This window comes from Neofelis nebulosa, chromosome 3 (genome assembly GCF_028018385.1).
Source record: "Neofelis nebulosa isolate mNeoNeb1 chromosome 3, mNeoNeb1.pri, whole genome shotgun sequence".
NCBI classification, from domain to species: domain Eukaryota; kingdom Metazoa; phylum Chordata; class Mammalia; order Carnivora; family Felidae; genus Neofelis; species Neofelis nebulosa.
The window spans coordinates 137,236,904-137,255,674 of record NC_080784.1 but is presented as its reverse complement, the minus strand read 5'-3'; the positions used below and the strand labels follow the sequence as shown (position 1 = coordinate 137,255,674).

General features: G+C 42.6%; 1 protein-coding gene and 1 long non-coding RNA gene across 11 annotated transcripts in view; one reads left to right on the top strand and one right to left on the bottom strand.

Annotated features, from left to right (window-relative positions):
• Window positions 1–16,891, bottom strand: part of WDFY3 (WD repeat and FYVE domain containing 3) — a 279,689-nt gene extending 262,798 nt beyond the window's left edge. For 5 of the 10 annotated variants that reach the window (XM_058721996.1, XM_058721995.1, XM_058722004.1 and 2 more), the window contains exon 1: window positions 16,432–16,886. The gene's annotated coding sequence lies outside the window, so the exon portion shown is untranslated. Of the gene's footprint in view, window positions 1–16,431 lie in introns of all 10 variants that reach the window. The other 5 variants (XM_058722001.1, XM_058722003.1, XM_058722005.1 and 2 more) reach the window with 3 other exon arrangements.
• A 223-nt stretch (window positions 16,892–17,114) lies between these two features.
• On the top strand, window positions 17,115–18,450 carry LOC131507364 (uncharacterized). Its single transcript, XR_009259466.1, has 2 exons — window positions 17,115–17,548; window positions 17,852–18,450. It is a non-coding gene; the product is annotated as an uncharacterized LOC131507364 (long non-coding RNA).
• The last annotated feature ends 321 nt before the right edge of the window (window positions 18,451–18,771 follow it).

Sequence of the window (18,771 nt, the reverse complement as noted above, 5' to 3'; positions counted from 1 at the left end):
TTAAGATTCCATGTGCTTCTTTACCTCAAATTCACATAACAAAAGGTTGCATGGATGGCTCCCTGGCCGTCCTACTCCTAATAGGGCTTACCAGAGACCTTTCCTCAACACCTGCAGTTTAAACGAGAATGGCTGCAACATGCAGTACTATTTCTAAGTGTGGACTCCTTCCAGTCTGTCCTGTATAATAGTAACCTCTGCCCTAGTCTAAAACTTGGCCATGTTCTATCATATCATTAATACAACAAAACTCTATCAAATCTTGAGATATTGTACAAGTAACCAAACTTACAGAGTTTAGAAACAAACACATAAGCAAAAGAAAAAAATTATTTTCTAAATGGTAGGACTGTAAACTTTGTAATACAGTTATATTAAAATAACGTAATATGATTCTTGGACATATATATGCCAAAAAAAATTTTTTAATCATTAGATTATAATTTTTTAAAGTAGGGAAAAACACAAAGACTATATTTTATAAATATATTCTATTATAGCATATAGAAATGACCAACCATTTTATTCCCCAGAGTTCTAAGCAATAATTTCTTGATTAAGAAATTAATAAAACAGATAAGGTATATCAGGGCAGTAAAACAGTGCATATGTCTAGTCATATAGATTAATATCTCCCCTTATTTTTAAGATTTTATTTATTTTTAAATTATCTCTCTACCCAACGTGGGGCTTGAACTTACAACCCTGAAATCAAGAGTCACATGCTCTACCAACAGAGCCAGCCAGGTGACCCAATTAGTATTTCTTCTGATCAATGCTGAATACTCCCTTATGAAACTTAAACTTCTAATTCTATTTGGTACCCAATATGGGATTCCCCTCACTCTCTCCAAAGTCTGGCTTCATTATTATTATTACACCTTCATTAAAGTTCCCTCTCCTGGTTTTCCGTACCTTGATTCCTAACCAAAAAGATCAAGCCACAAATGGGATCATTACAGGTATAAGGAAAAACTGCAAAGCAGCCCAAGATTCAAGGAAAAAGGTGTGTGTACTTACCCTAGGTAAGCCAAGAGAGTTGCAGCACGAACAAGTGCAATGACTAGTAAGGAACCTCAAATACTGTGGCTAGAGAAGGAAGCTAATGAAACTCAAAACAGACATTACCACAATATTTAGTAATTATCTGTTCATAAGGCAAAGTAGTTTACTAGTTCTTTGAAATGAGGAATAGTATTTTATCATTTTGACATTTTCAGCACAGAAAGTAGACAGTTCATAAACTCTTGCTGAGGGGTGCCTGGCTGGCTCAGTCAGTACAGTATGCAGCTCTGGATCTCAGGGTCATGAGTTCAAGCCTCACATTGGGTGTAGTGACTGCTTAAATAAACTTAAAAAACAAAACTCTTGTTGACTGAAAAAAACAATCAAGAATTCAGACGATAGTAAGGAGCGTCAAATATACTCAACTTAGACCGCAATACAGTCACTGTGGAATGACAACTTCCAGGGAAAACCTTACTGTAACAAAACCAAGTGTGATATGAGTTCTAAGTTCCTCTTCCCCAAAACAACTCCCTATCGATCATTAAGTGCAATGAAAAATGCATCCCGTACCATGGATTAATTTCATTTATGCTTACCCTTTCACCAGGCAATTATTTTCCTCTGCTCCAATTTTGTATTACTATAACCGTTTCCTCAATCTAACACTATGTTTAATATTTATTTTTTAAAAATCCATTTTATTACAGGCATCTGGGAATAAGTTGCTGGCTAATATATCTTCTAAACTGCTGTTCGCAGACACCTTATAGTGAGTTGAATTCTCATGAAGAAAACAGATATGATGGGAAAATAATAACATAATTTAGTTTTAACTGTAACTCCAATAAGCCAGAGGATTCTTTACTAAAGTAGTCACTTTGCCATCTTTAAAAAATTTTGTAAAAATAGGACTATTTTATTGACCCCTTAGTGACAGTAGATGATGAAATGCACCAAACTCAAAACTTGTGTATAGTACTTAACTCTGCTACTCAGAAGGATGAGACAAAAAGGTTTTAAATACCAAAATCAGCATGCTATAAGAGCATTTCTAAGCTTTAACAAAACTGGAAAAAAAAAAAAAAAAAACCACATGCAGATGTGATTAATTGATACAAGCATGCTTGTATTAAATAATAACACCAAAACAACAATTAGGTACTGGAATGCAACTCTTGCATTAAAATAGCACTTGGCAAATGATTCTCACTGGACTGGACTGGAATGATGTTTTGACATCAGGATATGCAAAGCAACTATTAAAATCTACACTTAACGTAGGTGTTAACAAGCAGAGTAGGAAGAAAGGCTAGAATATGAGGATCCTTTTAAAGATCTTTCAACACTGGCAAGCAACAGTCAAAAAATGGCTCATTTTTGATGAATGTCTTAGGCTGAGAAAATTCAAAGTGCATGCAAATTCATAAAGAAAAAAAAAAGAATAAGCTTTCTAAGAAAGATACAATACTGTTCTCCAAGCTATGCCTACAGATCACTAGTATTTTAAGTATTGTCATCTCAGAAAGGCTATTCAGCAAGTATTTCTCCTGCCCTGCCCCAAACACACGAGTACATGTCGGTGGTAATGGTAGCCTTCATGCCTTTCGACAGCTGCCATGTCCTGTCCGGCTTCCACAAACCCTCCCGAAAGTACAAACACCTATGCCAACCCGTGTGGTTGGTTAGGTTATGCAATCTAACACAAGCTGGGAATCACTGAACTTATTTACTCTGGTGACTCAGATTTAAATCTAGGTCTCTGTGGAAAAGGAGGTGGAGAACACAAATGAATGTGTTGACACCATTCTCCACTAATATTTATTACATAACTAAAGCAAACTCAAAATATTTTCTGCTCTTTATATAGGTTTGGCCAAGACACTATAGCTTTCAGAAATGCTTTAGGTCTGACTAGGTCCAGCATAGCATTGGCTACATTGAATAACCTCAGGTAGAATGATTCTCCTCTATACAAAATTCTTTCTCTCCCTCTCTCCCCCTCCTTTTCCCATGGTGTTGTCATTCAACCCACTGTCCCTTTCCTTCTTCCTCCAGCCTCTTCTTCAAGCTGCCACCAAGAGCTACCTCTTAGCGATGAACTTCACAATGTCAAGATAAGTTTTCCAATGACATTTCACTCAGAGAGAATAGAAATACTTTAAACACAGGAACCTCAGAAATAATAAAACAGCAATAAAACTGTTCTCATTTTGACCAAAGAGATAACTCACCTATTTTTGGAGTTACCAAACTAAGATGAAATATATATAGCACATTTGTCATTAATCCAACAGATCAAATTATCTTTAAAAAGAATAAAATCATATTTAGTACAATTTTCAGGGTGACCTAGCTCTAAAATACTTCAGGAGCAGAAGTAAAGTTTTCATGTTAAAAATAGTTTTCCTAAATGTTTTACTTTATTCCTAATCCTTATCTTCATTATTTAAATATTAAAGTCAGACTGATTTCTTCCTAGAAAACTCATCTGACAGTAAAATCTATTTATTTTATAATTTTCTGTAATTCTGACATAAGCAAGTTTCAATATTCACCAAGGAAATCCCATCAATCTCCCTGATATTCAGATCAAACATCATCTTAAGGTTCCCCTAATTGTCTCAACTAAAAGTAACCTTTCTACTCACTAAGCGTCCATAGAACTTCTGTACCTCACAGACTAATCACATACTGTTCAATTACTTATGAATCTATCTTACCTTCACCATATAATAAAGGTATTAGAAAACTATACATGTCTTAGACATCCATGTAGCTCCCAATGCACCCAGCACAGCATACACATTTAATAGATATTTAGGAAAAATTATAGAATTACTAACATACATTATTAGCATCATTTTAGAGTCTATTTACAGTGTATCATCATTTTGGGAAATAAGAACTAGGTTCTTAGAGCCAGCTGAACCCCTTATACTTGATCTAATTTAGTCACTAGTCATTACACAAGTCAAGCTAAATAAAATTATTAGGCAAATCAATGATTTTCCTAAAAACAACTGACACGGAGTTTATTTTTATTTCATACTTGTTTATTTAAACATGGCATTTATCATCTAAATCACCTAATACTGTGTTGTTGTTTTTTTGTTTTTTTTTTTTTAATTTATTTATTTTTGGGACAGAGAGAGACAGAGCATGAACGGGGGGAGGGGCAGAGAGAGAGGGAGACACAGAATCGGAAACAGGATCCAGGCTCCGAGCCATCAGCCCAGAGCCTGACGCGGGGCTCGAACTCACAGACCGCGAGATCGTGACCTGGCTGAAGTCGGACGCTTAACCGACTGCGCCACCCAGGCGCCCCCCTAATACTGTGTTTTAATGAGCAATGTGCCATGGGGAAAGAACCTGGGCTTTAGAGTCAGAGAGACCCAGGCTTTTATCAAGGAAAACTGATTATGAATTTACCAAAAGATTTCTAGGGCAAAAAGAATAAAGAAACATAATAAAACATGTATTATCATTCTTTCAGTCGATAATGAATAGTTTTAGAATTCCTAAGAGTGACAGTAAACATTTATTTTCTTAAGACTTACATAATTTTGTGACAACATGCTTATTACCTAAGTACATTCATTCACTCAACAAATGCTTACTGAGGGCCAATTATATACCTATGTGTATGTGTTTAGAGAATAAAACTTGCTGAAATACATTATACAATATGTGGTAATGTTCTACAGCTGTTTATTCATCTACACTATAAATACCCCTCCAAAATCTCCTTTATATTCAGTACAGTGATAGAGGGTACTTAATAAATATGCCTTAACTAACTGTCCAATATTTCTTTGTCTATATTCTGTTGCATGTTAAGAATGAAAGTTCACAGTAAGCAAATATAGTAATGATTAAATAAAGAAGTCCAGCAAAGCAGAATTAAGAATGCCGTGTAACTGAAATTTTACATGACTGTATCCAGTGCTGTGAATGAACTACCCAGTGGAAAATAATCAGCCATTTGCCTAGTTACTTGTCACCCTTTTTACAGCAAATGCAGGAAAGAGACCTTTGTCTGGTACCTACAGATATAAGGCACAGAATCTGAATTTGTAAATGCTAACCTCTTCACCCTGAGGTGAAAATAAATATCAACATTCTTGTATTTGTCAACATTTTTCAAAATAAGCAAGATCATTATGCTTTTAGTAATAAAACACAAATCAGTATTATATTATAGTCATGTAAATGTTACCACTAGGTAAAGGGTGATATGTGAAAGGTACATGGGATTCTACAATTTTTGCAACTTCCTGTAAATTTATAATTACTTCAAAATACACAAACACAGGGCACCTGGGTGGCTCAGTCAATTAAGCGTCTGACTTCATACGGCTCAGGTTGTCATGATCTCGTGGTTCATGAGTTCGAGCCTTGCATCGGGCTCTGTGCTGACAGCGCAGAGCCTGGAGCCTGCTTCGGATTCTGTGTCTGCCTCTCTCTCTGCCCCTCCCCTGCTCATGTTCTGTCTCTGTCTTTTCTCAGGAATAAATACCATTAAAAAATTTTTTTAAAACACTTAAAAAAAAAACATAAAAAATATATGTATCAGTAAGGTAATACAGTTTGAATAAATGTTAGAGAAGTGAAAGCAAATATATACATTGCTTTCCCAAATTCAAACACTCAGAACATACTAAGAGATCTGGATATTTTGAGAAGATACTTGTGGTTTGTCTTTGTTTTTTTTTAAGGATGTATTTTAAGTAATCTTTATACCCAACGTGGAGGTCAAACTCACAACCCTGAGATCAAGAATTGCATGCTCCACCAACTGAACCAGTCAGGAGTGCCACTTGTGGGATTCTTTTTCAACTGTTGAGTCCTAGAGGCGCCTGGGTGGCTCAACCAGTTAAGCATCCGACTCTTGGTTTCAGCTCAGTTCATGATCTCACAGTTCATGAGTTTGAGCCCTGCATCAGGCTCCATGCTGGTGGCGTGGGGCTTACTTGGGATTCCCTCTCTCCCTCTCTCTCTGGCATTCCCTTGAAGGAAGGGAGGGAGATGAGGAGGGGGAGGAGAGGAGGAGGAGGAGGAAGAGGGGGAGGGGAGGGGGAGGGGGAGGGAGAGAGGGGGGAGGAGGAGGAAGAGGGGGGAGGAGGAAGAGGGGGGAGGAGGAAGGGGGGAGGAGGAAGGGGGGGGAGGAGGAAGGGGGGGGAGGAGAAGAGAGGGGGGGAGGAAGAGGGGGAGGAGGAGGGGGGGGAGGAGGAGGGGGGGAGGAGGAAGGGGGGAGGAGGAAGAGAGGGGGGGAGGAAGAGGGGGGAGGAGGAAGAGGGGGGGGAGGAGAGGGGGAGGAGGGAGGGGGGAGGAGGGAGGGGGGGAGGAGGGAGGGGGGAGGAGGGAGGGGGGAGGAGGGAGGGGGAGGAGGAGGAAGAGGGGGAGAGGAGGAAGAGGGGGGGAGGAGGAGGAAGAGAGGGAGGAGGAAGAGAGGGAGGAGGAAGAGGAGGAAGAGGAGGAGGAGGAGGAGGAGGAGGGAAGAGGAGGAGGAGGAGGAAAGAGGAGGAGGAGGAAGAGGAGGAGGAGGAGGAGGAGGAAGAGGAGGAGGAGGAGGAAGAGGAAGAGGAGGAGGAGGAGGAAGAGGAGGAGGAAGAGGAGGAGGAGGAGGAGAAGAGGAGGAGGAGGAGGAGGAGGAAGAGGAGGAGGAGGAAGAGGAGGAGGAGGAAGAGGAGGAGGAGGAGGAAGAGGAAGAGGAAGAGGAAGAGGAGGAGGAAGAGGAGGAGGAAGAGGAGGAGGAAGGGGGGGGAGGAGGAGGGGGGAGGAGGAGGGGGGGAGGAGGAGGAGGAGGAGGAGGAGGAGGGGAAGAGGAGGAGGAGGAGGAGGAGGAGGAGGAAGAGGAAGAGGAGGAGGAAGAGGGAAGAGGAGGAGGAAGAGGAGGAGGAGGGGGAGGAGGAGGGGGAGGAGGAGGAAGAGGGGGGGAGGAGGAGGAAGGGGGGGGAGGAGGAGGAAGAGGGGGGAGGAGGAGGAAGAGGGGGGGAGGAGGAGGAAGAGGGGGGGAGGAGGAGGAAGAGGGGGGGAGGAGGAGGAAGAGGGGGGGAGGAGGAGGAAGAGGGGGGGGAGGAGAGGGGGGAGGAGAAGGAGGGGGGAGGAGGAAGAGAGGGGGGAGGAGGAAGAGAGGGGGAGGAGGAGGAAGAGAGGGGGAGGAGGAGGAAGAGAGGGGGGAGGAGGAGGAAGAGAGGGGGGAGGAGGAGGAAGAGAGGGGGGAGGAGGAGGAAGAGAGGGGGGAGGAGGAGGAAGAGAGGGGGGAGGAGGAGGAGGAGGGGGTGTGGAGGAGGAGGGGGGAGGAGGAGGAGGGGGGAGGAGGAGGAGGGGGGAGGAGGGGAGGGGGAGGAGGAGGAGGGGGGAGGAGGAGGAGGGGGGAGGAGGAGGAGGGGGGAGGAGGAGGAAGAGAGGGAGGGGGGAGGAGGAGGGGGAAGAGGAGGAGGAGGAAGAGGAGGAGGAGGAGGAGGAAGAGGAGGAGGAGGAAGAGGAGGAGGAGGAGGAGGAAGAGGAGGAGGAGGAGGAGGAAGAGGAGGAGGAGGAGGAGGAGGGAGAAGGAGGAGGACGAGGGAGAAGGAAGAGGAGGAGGGAGAAGGAAGAGGAGGAGGAGAAGGAAGAGGAGGAGGGAGAAGGAAGAGGAGGAGGGAGAAGGAAGAGGAGGAGGGAGAAGGAAGAGGAGAAAGAGGAGAAAGAGGAGAAAGAAGAGAAAGAGGAGGAGGAAGAGGAGGTGGAGGGGGAGGAGGAGAAAACCTCGAGTCCTAAGGGTGCCTGGGTGGCTTAGTCAGCTGAGCTTCCAACTCTTGCCATCGGCTCAGGTCATGATCTCACAGTTGGTGGGTCATGAGATTGAACCCCACACTGGGCTCCATGCTAAGAGTAGAGCCTGCTTGGGATTTTCTCTCCCCATCTCTCTGCCCCTTTCCTGCGTGCATACACACGCTCTCTCTCAAAATAAATAAACTTTAAAATAAATAAATAAATATTGAATCCCACATACAATAATTAATCATCTCCTAAATTATGCAATTTATAAAGTAAAATTTAGGTGTGTGGATGTTTTACTTAGAGCAAGAAATAAACCTACAAGGTTCTATGCAGATATAAACAAATTAGTTGTCCCCTCTGAAGAAAAAAAATAATACACACTAATTCTGGCATGAGTTTTTATATCAAATAATGGCTAAGTAGAACACCATATGCCAACTATACTTCAATAAAAAATATATTGGCTATGTATCAAATTCTTACTTTTCTTAGTTAATTAAATTAACTGGCCTCGTTAAGTCCACACTGGCTGAAGAAGAATAAAACAGGCTACGGACAAACATACAGGAAGAGGAAGCTGGAACTGCTATTTAAAAATGCAGCAGGGGCTCCAGGGTGGCTCAGTCAGTTAAGTGTCCGACTTCAGCTCCAGTCATAATCTCATGGTTCATGAGTTTGAGCCCCACGCTGGGCTCTCTGCTGACAGCAGAGAGCTCAGAGCCTGGAGCCTGCTTTGGATTCTGTGTCTCCCTCTCTCTCTACCCTTTGCCTGCTCACACTCTGTCTCTCTCTAAAATAAATAAACATTAAAAAATTTTTAATTAGGGGCGCCTGGGTGGCTTGGTCGGTTAAGCGTCCGACTTCAGCTCAGGTCATGATCTCACGGTCCGTGAGTTCAAGCCCCGCGTCGGGCTCTGTGCTGACAGCTCAGAGCCTGGAGCCTGTTTCAGATTCTGTGTCTCCCTCTCTCTCTGCCCCTCCCCTGTTCATGCTCTGTCTCTCTCTGTCTCAAAAATAAATAAACGTTAAAAAAAAATAAAAATAAATAAAAAATTTTTTAATTAAAAAAAATTAAAAATGCAGCAAATTCATCAAGTATTGACAACATACCTTTTACCTGTGTCAAAAGTACCCTGTAGCATGATCCCTCTCACAACATAGGTACCAAGGGCTTAAGAACTGAGGAAAGCAAAAAGAATCAGTGTCAAAACTCAGTTATCACTATTATTTTATCTAAGGGCTCTGCAGTAGAAAGGACTGTCAACAGATGAAGAATCAGAGGCCAGATGGGACAGGTCACAGGCCCAAAGTAACACAAACTCTCTAATGGCAGAGGTAGAGCAAGAATTCAAATCCCTTAATTTCTGGGCCTCTGAAGTGCCATTACAAATAGGCACTTATCTTTCATAAGTAGTAATAATGAATACTTTAAAGGGATTAGGCCATACACAAAAGAACAAATAACTGTAATTAGTTTATTAGGAAAAAAAAGTCTCATCCAATAGTCTTCTAGACTCGAAAATACAAGTATAGTACTTTAAACCCACTATGGCTTCACAACAATTAGTTGACTTAGTTATTAATCTAAGCTTGTAACTTCACCAAAATGGATGGTAGGTACCAGTACCACCTAAGTCTGTTTTCCTTGCTAAGCAGATTCAGTTTTCCTAAGGCTTAACAGTGTCTGCTGCTGGGTCAGCATAACGAAAAGAAAGGGTTGTCAAAGTGCACCCACAAGTCTCAAGCATGCTCAGGTACTGTAGCACCTGACCACCATAATGCTCTTTTGCAGAATAGCACAAACAATGATATATTGAACTTAAAATAACTAAATGCATTAATATTATCCCAAGTCATACGTTAATATACTGCATACAAATAGAAGGACGATTTTTTTTTAATTTGTGAGAGAACTTAAACCTAAGTCACTAGTAATTTTCCTTGACCTAAGAAAACCAACGTACAAATTTAACAGTAAGACCACTCTATTAGAGAAATAAAATGAAGGCCCTACTCACACATAACCATTAAAACAGCAACAACAAAAAAAACTCAAACCCAAAACAAAACAAAAACTCAGCACTTAGTGAAATTATAATTTTGTTGGTCACAATACAAATAGTACCCACAATAAGCAGACTAAGATATACAAAGTATTTCATGTACTAAAACACTAAAGGACCTATCACCACCAGGCCTGTCACAATGGATTACAACACTATGGAAGATCAATAATCCAATATTTATGTTATACATAAGACAGCCTACTGCACACAATGATTTTTAGTAAAACATAAATGGAAAAATTATTCCTATCCCTAACATATGGTACTTTAAATGCTCTGCCTCTTCTTACAGCTTTTGCGGGTAGGACACTAGGGATCTCCCACCATCCTTTCCCTGCAGGCTCAAAGACATGCAGGTAGTGGGGAAGGAGACAGTCAGACAGAATGTGGAAGCCCGAGATGTAAGGACTGAGGGATTCAAGAGTTACTGGTAAGAGTTCCAGGCTTAAGATGATACCTAGATGTTCTGGGGCTGAAGACTCCCTGCTCGAGCCGGCCATTTCCCCAAAGGCCTGCACCAGGATAGTAAGGTTAATCGCCAACTCTAATCGTTTGTTCAACCAAATGAAACTCACTAAGAAACACTGTCTATTTTATTTCTAGTAGTAGACTTTTCACACCCTGCTCCTGCTTGAGTTGTTTATAGAAGTGATATTCTAGACCTATCAGTGGTTTATTAAAGAGTCAAAGGCCCAGTAATAAAATAGCCCCCAAAAATTCCTGCCAAAGAAAGGAAAACAGAAGTGCAAATTAACCAAAAACTGTGCAATGACCACCATCTATTTAGCCTGGAGAGAAATTATCTACATTTCTCTGTTACATATACATTCGCTGCTAATGAATGAACGAAAAAATTTCTGAAGTATTTGTCGTTTCTTGAGCTTGTGATTAGAGAAAGGGCAAATAAGCCAGTAGAGAAAGAGGTTAAGAGATTCGGGGGAAGCTTGCCCATGGGTTTAAGGGAAGCAGAAGAAAGAACAGGCAAAGGCTGGTACACGGGTGTGCACTTAATCATTCACCCAGTATTTACTGAGCACTTATTATGCACAGCTCATTGCTCCAGCACTAAATGCACAGTGGTCAGCAAAACATAGAATCCACATTCACATCAGGGTAGCAGTCACTACACAGTACTGTTAAGTACCTCTTACCCAGTTTTCAGTAATAAATCCCATTTTCAGCAATTCTAAAATTCAACAGACATTAATTCAATGAAATAGGAATTCAGAGGTTTAAAAAAAAAAATTTAGGGCCTCAGCCTAGGGAGAGGAGACAAACAAAGCAGCTATTAAGTAGGGGTATGACAAAGAGTGCTAAGGGAACACAGAGGAGGGATAATCTAGCACTATTCCCAGTAGAAGGAAAGGCTTAAGGTAAGAGAGGTGGCATACTTCAGAAACCTCAAGTAGGAGATAGGAATGCATCTCTGTCCATGGAGAGGACGCACTCTAGGGTCAAACTCACTGAGCTCAGAAGTCAAAGTCCTCACTCTGCCCTGCTTGGTCTGACGGAGCCTCCACTAGCCTGACCCCAGCTCTCACCTCCCTCCGCCAACCCCTTGCTGTTGTCTAGACATCTCAAGCACCCTCCCCTCAGCACCTGCTCTTCTCGCAGATCTAAAACTCTCATTCCCTTGAATATTTTGAGTCTCTGCTCAGATGTCATAATAGAGCCTTCTCATACAGCCCTCTATAAATGGCACCACACCCACACCTCAGCAACCTACTGCTCGCTAACTCCTTACCCAGCCTTATGTTGTTCCATTGCACTCATTACCAACTGACAATAGTATACACTTGTCATCTGTCCCCCTCTAGAATTTAAGTCCCTTGATAAAACTCCATCACCTAGAACTCTGCAGAGCACTCAAATCTTTTTCTTTTTTTTTTTTTTAATGAACAAATGAATGGCTGTCAGAGAGGAGACTGGAGAAGCTAGAGCCTGGTCACAAACACAGAGCTTTGTACAGAATAGGACCCCATGCTTTAATGGCTCTTTGATGGCTTAGAATCTATTAAAAGATTTTAAAGAGGAGAAAAAAAAGCGTATTGAAAAGATCATAACCGTGTATTTTTCCAAATTAAAAAGGAAAATTTGTTTTGGAAACAGGGTGAGAGGAAGTGATGAGCAGAGGTGTGACTACAGCTAAGGAGAGTATGTATAGAAGGGCACTGTAGCACTTCAGCTGAGAAACAGAGGCCTGAATCAAGGCCTCTAAGGAGCAAGCAGAAGAGGAGAAATACTTAGAAGACAAAAGCAATTGGACCTAGTATGTGCCTGGGGGTGGAAACTGAGGAAGACAAAGGAGTAGAAGATGAAGGCCTGGATTCCACTCAGGACAGGGTAGATGAGAATGGCATTTCCTCACATTGAGAAGACAGGCGGCAGGCGGCACAGGAAGGACATTTTGGGGGAAAGGTTATGAGTTGAGGTTTGGACAGTTGAGGTTGACATGCCTATGGAACATCTCAGTAGGTATGTCTAAACCAGCTGTTGGATATATGAATCTAGAGCTAAGGAGTATAGTTTGGACGGGTAAAATAAATAAGGAAGAGTTAAGGATGTATACTAAAGTATCACAAATGTACCATTGTTAAATTATGTTTAAATTTATTGCTCCATCTGGAAAAACTAAAAACCATTATAGATCCCAGAATAAAATCAGCACTCTGAATGCCATTAATAGTTATTACACATGAGTATGTAACAAATAAAACTTGACCAACTTGATAGTAGCAATAAAAATCAAATATACTGAGGAGCACCTGGGTGGCTCAGTCGGTTAAGCATCCAACTTCAGCTCAGGTCATGATCTCACAGCTTGTGGGTTTGAGCCCTGCATCCGGCTCTGTGCTGACAGCTCAGAGCCTAGAACCTGCTTCGGATTCTGTGTCTCCCTCTCTCTCTTTCTCTCTCAAAAATAAACATTAAAAAAAAATTTTTTTTAAATCAAATACACTGAATCAAAAATATACACTATAATCTTCCATGAAATTTAGCTTTCCAAGTATTGAAAGTAATGCTATATTCATTTATGTATTAACACTTCTTACAAGTTCCTGGATGAGTTCAAAGATTACATGATTGAACTATTTTTTAAGCCCAAGCAAATTTGAAGAAATGCTTTATAATTTGAGGGTTTTTTTTAAAGTTTATTTATTTCTTTTGAAAGAGAATGAGGGAGAAAGAGTGGGATGGGCAGAGATAGAGGGAGAGAGAGAATCCTAAGCTGGCTCCACTCAGTGCAGAGCAAAATGTGGGATTCAGTCCTGTAACAGCGAGATCATGACCTGAGCTGATACCAAGTTGGACACTTAACCAACTATGCCACCCAGGTGCCCCAATTTTTTGAGTTTTTTTAAATTCCAAAGTTTTATGAAAAGAAACAAATCTTTACCTAGGTTTTTCTTAGCCACATTTAAAAAATGTTAACAGCTAAGTTTTAGAATTCCTTACTGATTCCTTTCAAAAAAGCAATTCATGAAAGGCAATTTCACAAGAAATCAAGAAACATCCTTTAAGTGCTATAGCCTTTATAGTGAGACCATGACTGATGACCAAGCCAAAAATAAAATTATTCAGCAATGCCAATCATAAACTTCCTATGTTGGTTCAAATACTACTGAAAATGAGAAGTCAAAAATGTTGGGGCACCTGGGTGGCTCAGTTAAGTGTCCAACTCTTGCTTTCGGCTCAGGTCATGATCTCATGGTTCATGAGACTGAGCACCACATGGGGCTCTGTGTTGACAGCACAGACCCTGCGTGAGATTCTCTCTCCCTCTCTCTCTGTCCTTCCCACTCTTGTGCACTCCCTCTCTCTCAAAATAAACTTAAGAACAAGTCAAAAATGTTAAAGGAGACTACACACATAATAATTGCTGAGATTTTAATAACTGATAATAGTAAGTACTGACAAGGATGCAGAGCACCTGAAATTCTCACAGTGCTGGTAGGAATACAAAATAGTATAGTCATTTTGGAAAACAGTTTGGCTATTCGATATAAATTACTACTTTTGATAAATATACCCTTCTCCTAGGACCCAGTAATCCCAACTGAAAATATCTGTCCTTCACATTGTTTATTGTAGCTTTATTTCTAACTGACCCAAACTAGGCACGACTCAAGATACCTTAATATAGGCCATGGTAAGAGTATTTACACTACAAAAAGTAGCAAATACTACAAATTCGGGATTTTTTTTTGGAGAGCAGGTTGTTAACACATTTATCAGCATACCACTGAAAAAACTACTGACACATGCAACAACTTAATGAATATCAAAATCATTATGTTAAGTAAAAGACTCAAAAGATTGCATATTGTAGGATTTCATTTATGTGATATTCTAGAACAGGGAAAACTATAGGTCTGTGAATTAGATTAATAGTTGCCAGGGGCTGGGGGCAGAGGGAGAGAACCTTTTGGTTGGATGGAAATGTTTCTTATCTTGATTGTGGTGATTATCCAATTGTATACATTTGTCAAAACTACTGCATGTATATTATACTTCATTAAACCTGATGACAAAAAAAATTAAAGTAGGAGTCATTTATCTCTTAATTCTTTTATGGGTGATAAATGCATCATACACACAAAGGGAAACTGGAACTCAGCGGAAATATCAGGAAGGCAGATTTTAATTTACATAAACAGAAAAAGACTTAGAATGTTGAAGAAAGATGTGAACCTGTTATCATATAGGTATGAAAATCAGATGCCAGATGATCCTTCCAAGGATGCTACAGAAATGGCCCTACTTTGGGTGTGATTTCAGATTAGCATCACTAAGGGCTCATCCTCCTTGGGAGTCAGTGGTTCTCAAGTTCCATGATATAGTACGTTAGATAATCTCAGATCCACTTTTCCAAACTTTTTTTTTTTTTAACGTTTATTTATTTTTAAGGAAGAGAGACCAGGGGAGGGGAAGGGAGAGGAGACACAGAACTCGAAGCAGGCTCCAGGCTCTGCACTGTCTGCACAGAGCCCTATGTGGGGCTCGAACTCAGGAACTGCCAGATCATGCCCTAAGCAAAAGGGGAATGCTCAACCGACTTGAGCCACCCAGTCACCCCTTAGATCCACTTTTCAATCACTTGTCACTTACTCTTTGTTTACTAGATTTTGCAAGACCAGAACATGTTTTCTAATTTGTATCTTCTTTGTGCAGAAATTTTTAATTAGAAATCTAACATTTTTCACATGAATCAATTTCAACACAGAAAAACAAACTAATATAAATCTGTATTTCTAGTAGGTTGAGAATAGTTCAAAGTATAACATGTACTACTGTGCTCATATGTCCTAGGAAGAGTTCTCAAATCAGTCTAATGCATATGTATTTCTAAATATAAAAAAAGAAAAACATACCAAGCCATTTCCTGTGCTTAGAGTCCCATGATAAAGTTTTTTTAAAGCAAGATTTATTTTTTGCTAGACCTATGTCCTAATACACACCTAGTTGTTTTTTTTTTAACCAACATATTTTTGGTTCTGTTTTACATTATGTTTGTTATAATTAGCCGGATGGTGGAAACTAATTGTTCTAAACCTGCTCTCAAATGATTCCAACCTGGAAATATACTGCTATCTCAAAGCAAAAGGTTTTGTTCTTCTTTTTTAATGTTTGGTTTTCAGACTACAATAACCATTTGGAACTACCAACTCATGCCCATTACTGAACAAAAAACTGTTTTTCCTATGCATTAGCACCATTCTCCCACAGGAAACAACCATTTTTAAGGCACTGGAAGTAGAGATAAGGATTCACACATATAGTAAACATCCTTTCAATCAGGTTTTATCCGATTATTTCAGTGAAAAGAGGACCTAATAGTGTAGATCTCAGAATTCAATGATAAAAATCAATGAAACGCTGCACCTGAGGATCAAACACTGGCCAGGTGGGCCAAAAGGCTTTTGGTAGGAAAGGTCACAACAGCTCTTTGAACCCCACCGTAACTGTGAATGTTTGCAATACTACCACATCCCATGCACAAGAGAATAAAAGGGCAAACACCCCAAGAGCATCTAGGTTCCTCGCATAAACGAAGGGTTTCCAGCACAGGGCGTTGGGGGAGAGCAGGGCTTGGGAATAAGCAGGAGAGGCCCGGGAGACAGCGCCCGAGGGATGGAGGCCTCGCTCGGCTGCGCACGGGCGCTGGGGGGGCTCCGGGAGCGGAGACCCCACAGGGTCTGGAAATGGGGCTTTGGCGGGACCCCTATGCCTGGACCGCTAGGTTACACCTTCACTGCTCACTAGGGGCAACGTCCAGCCCTGTCCTCCCCCGCCCCCCGAAATACCCCAACATCCCTCCCCACCTCCAGCCGCGCGTGACCCCAACCCCGACCCCACCGCGACGGCGCCCTCTCCAGGCCGCGGTGGAGGACACAAGGCAGGCAGCCAAGACTGATGGCAGCGGCGGCTGGGGGCAGCGCGGTCCCGGGGGAGGGCGGCAGCTGGGCCTCGGCCTGTCCGCAGGGGCAGCGGGCACAGGGCCGCGAGTGGGCAGCGCCTCCGCCCCGCACAAACAAAGCGGCCCGGGCGGGCCGGGCGCAGGGTGGGGTGGGGGGCGCTGGCAGTGGGCACTCACCGGAGGGCTGGCGGGCGGGCGCGGGCGGGCCTGGCCCGGGAGCTGGGACCGCGGCGGGCCCGAGTGCGCGCCGGCGACGGGGAGGGGGCAGCGGGCACAGTGTCCGCGGCGGGGCCCAGGAGCCCCGCGGCGGGGCCAGGGGCCGCGGGCCGGCCTGGATTCTGCGACCGCGAGGTGCGGGAACCGGTCCGCCGGCGCGGGCAGCGGCGCTAGGCGGCCGGGGCAGCGACGCCGCCGCCTTCCCCTTCTCCTGCCCCGGTCCCTGCTCCCCCGCGTCCTCCTCCTCGCTGGGTCCCCGCCGCCGCCGCCGCCTCAGCCTCGGCGCTTCTCGGGCTTCTCCTCTCCATCAAGGCCGGGCCGACCCGCAGGGACCATCCCGGAAAGTGAGGGGTTGTTGCCGTTTCCCGCAGCTGTTGGTGGCCATCTTTAATCCTCCTCCTCCTCCTCCTGCTTTCTCCACCTCCCGCTGGCTGCCTGACTGACTGACTCTGGATCCTCCTCTTTCTCCTCCTGCTCCTCCTACTGAGCCGGCCGCAGAAATTGCAGACACTCTTCCTCTCTCCCCTCCTGCCTTTCCTTCCTCTTTCCTTACTTCCTTCCCTTCCTTCGTCTTCCCGCTTTCCCCCTCACTCTTACTGGCTGCTTTCGCCCCCTTTTGCAGGCAGCGGGCGCTGGGTTCCCTCCGCTTGAGTTTGGCCCCCGTTTTCACGCCTGCCCCTTTTCCCCCTTCCCTTCCAGACGCACACACCCCAGCTTCCTTCCCCTCGCCCAGCACTCAGCTGCTCCCGTTTCCCTCTCCCAACTCACTGACGCTTTCCCGTGGTTCCCACCCGCCTCAGTTCCAATTTCTCAAAAGACTCAGCTGTGTAAGGACACCTGGGTTCTGCTCTCCCTACCCTACACCCATTTGCTGGATGCTGTCAGACGGCGATGGAAAAAAGGAAGACTGCGTTAATTTTACTCTAGCTGGAGTACAAAAGGACTGCCCACGCTAGCTATTTTACTACGCAGCTTTGAAACTCCTGGATGGTGTCGTGTTTGGCTCCAGTCCATTACTGGACCGAGGAGTTGAAGAGCCCAGTCTCAAATGTTGCCTTCCCTCACTGATCTTGAGCAGGTTACCTTAAAATTTTAGGGGTTCCCCCCTTCAATTATTTATACCTTTGCAATCCTAACAAACACAGTGTTTACACGAAATTAACACGCTTTGATAAATCCAGAACTACTGAGTGATCATCAGTTTGCCTCTCTCTCTCATGTTTCTAACATGATCAACCCAGTAGACACTTTGGGGCAAGCCTCAGTTCTGGCAGTGGAGGCAAACTGAGTCAGCAATTAATTATGAGTGGAGACTTTGAAACAGGCTTAGAGTGGGGAAGTGGTAATACCATTGTTCTAATGACAAATTTTATTTTCCTAGCACTGCAATCTACAGGAGCTTGTGAATTTCCTCTACTGAAAATGAAGCAAAGGGGACGTGCTGATGGCTTCTTTTTATTACTTTGCCTTTCGCAAGTTGAACCCATTTGCAAGGATCCACACAAGTTGGCCCAAGGTTTCTGCTTCTTAAGGATACTAGCTATATTAAAAAAAAAAAAAAAAAAAAAAAAAAAGGCACTTTACCCTTTCAGAATAAGAGGATTAGATGTGTTCAAAGGCCAAATAGGGAGAAATGTTTCCAAATGTAGTTTTAGTAAACTAAAACTCAAAGTGAGTAATTTTTTAAAGTTTAAATCTAAATACTGTTATTATGAAAATATGTTTTAAAGTTCTCTGAAGACAGCATGTTCAACTAAAAATGTTAGTATGCTTTGAGGATCATGGAGATGGGATTCTATTTCTTTGACCATCACACAGTAACGTGTACCCAGTTAGGTTCCAGATTTCAGCTGCCATCTTTCAAACCAGTCATTCTACTAGAAATGAACAACCTGCATCAGCATCTAAAACTTTCAAACCCACATATGTCTTTGAGACGACTTTGCATAATACATTTTGGAATAAATTATTGAAAACAAAGCACCTTTAAAAAAAAAAGCACCTATATGATGTGTGTGTGTGTGTGTGTGTGTGTGTGTGTGTGTGTGTGTTCTTTTCGGCCTTTTGATGTTTATTCTTTAGATTTTTTGTTTCTCCAGTCTATTACTAAGCAAAATTACCACAAAATTCTTAACTCTTAAGTATTTCCTTATAAAACTGTATATTTGCAGAAAAAAAGGTTCAATAACATGAATACATAGTAAGAAAATCAATTGATTTCTAAACACTGAGACCAGCATGCATTTTAAAAGATTTTCAGTTACATAGGAGGTTTCAGGAATCTTATTGTAATTTTATTTA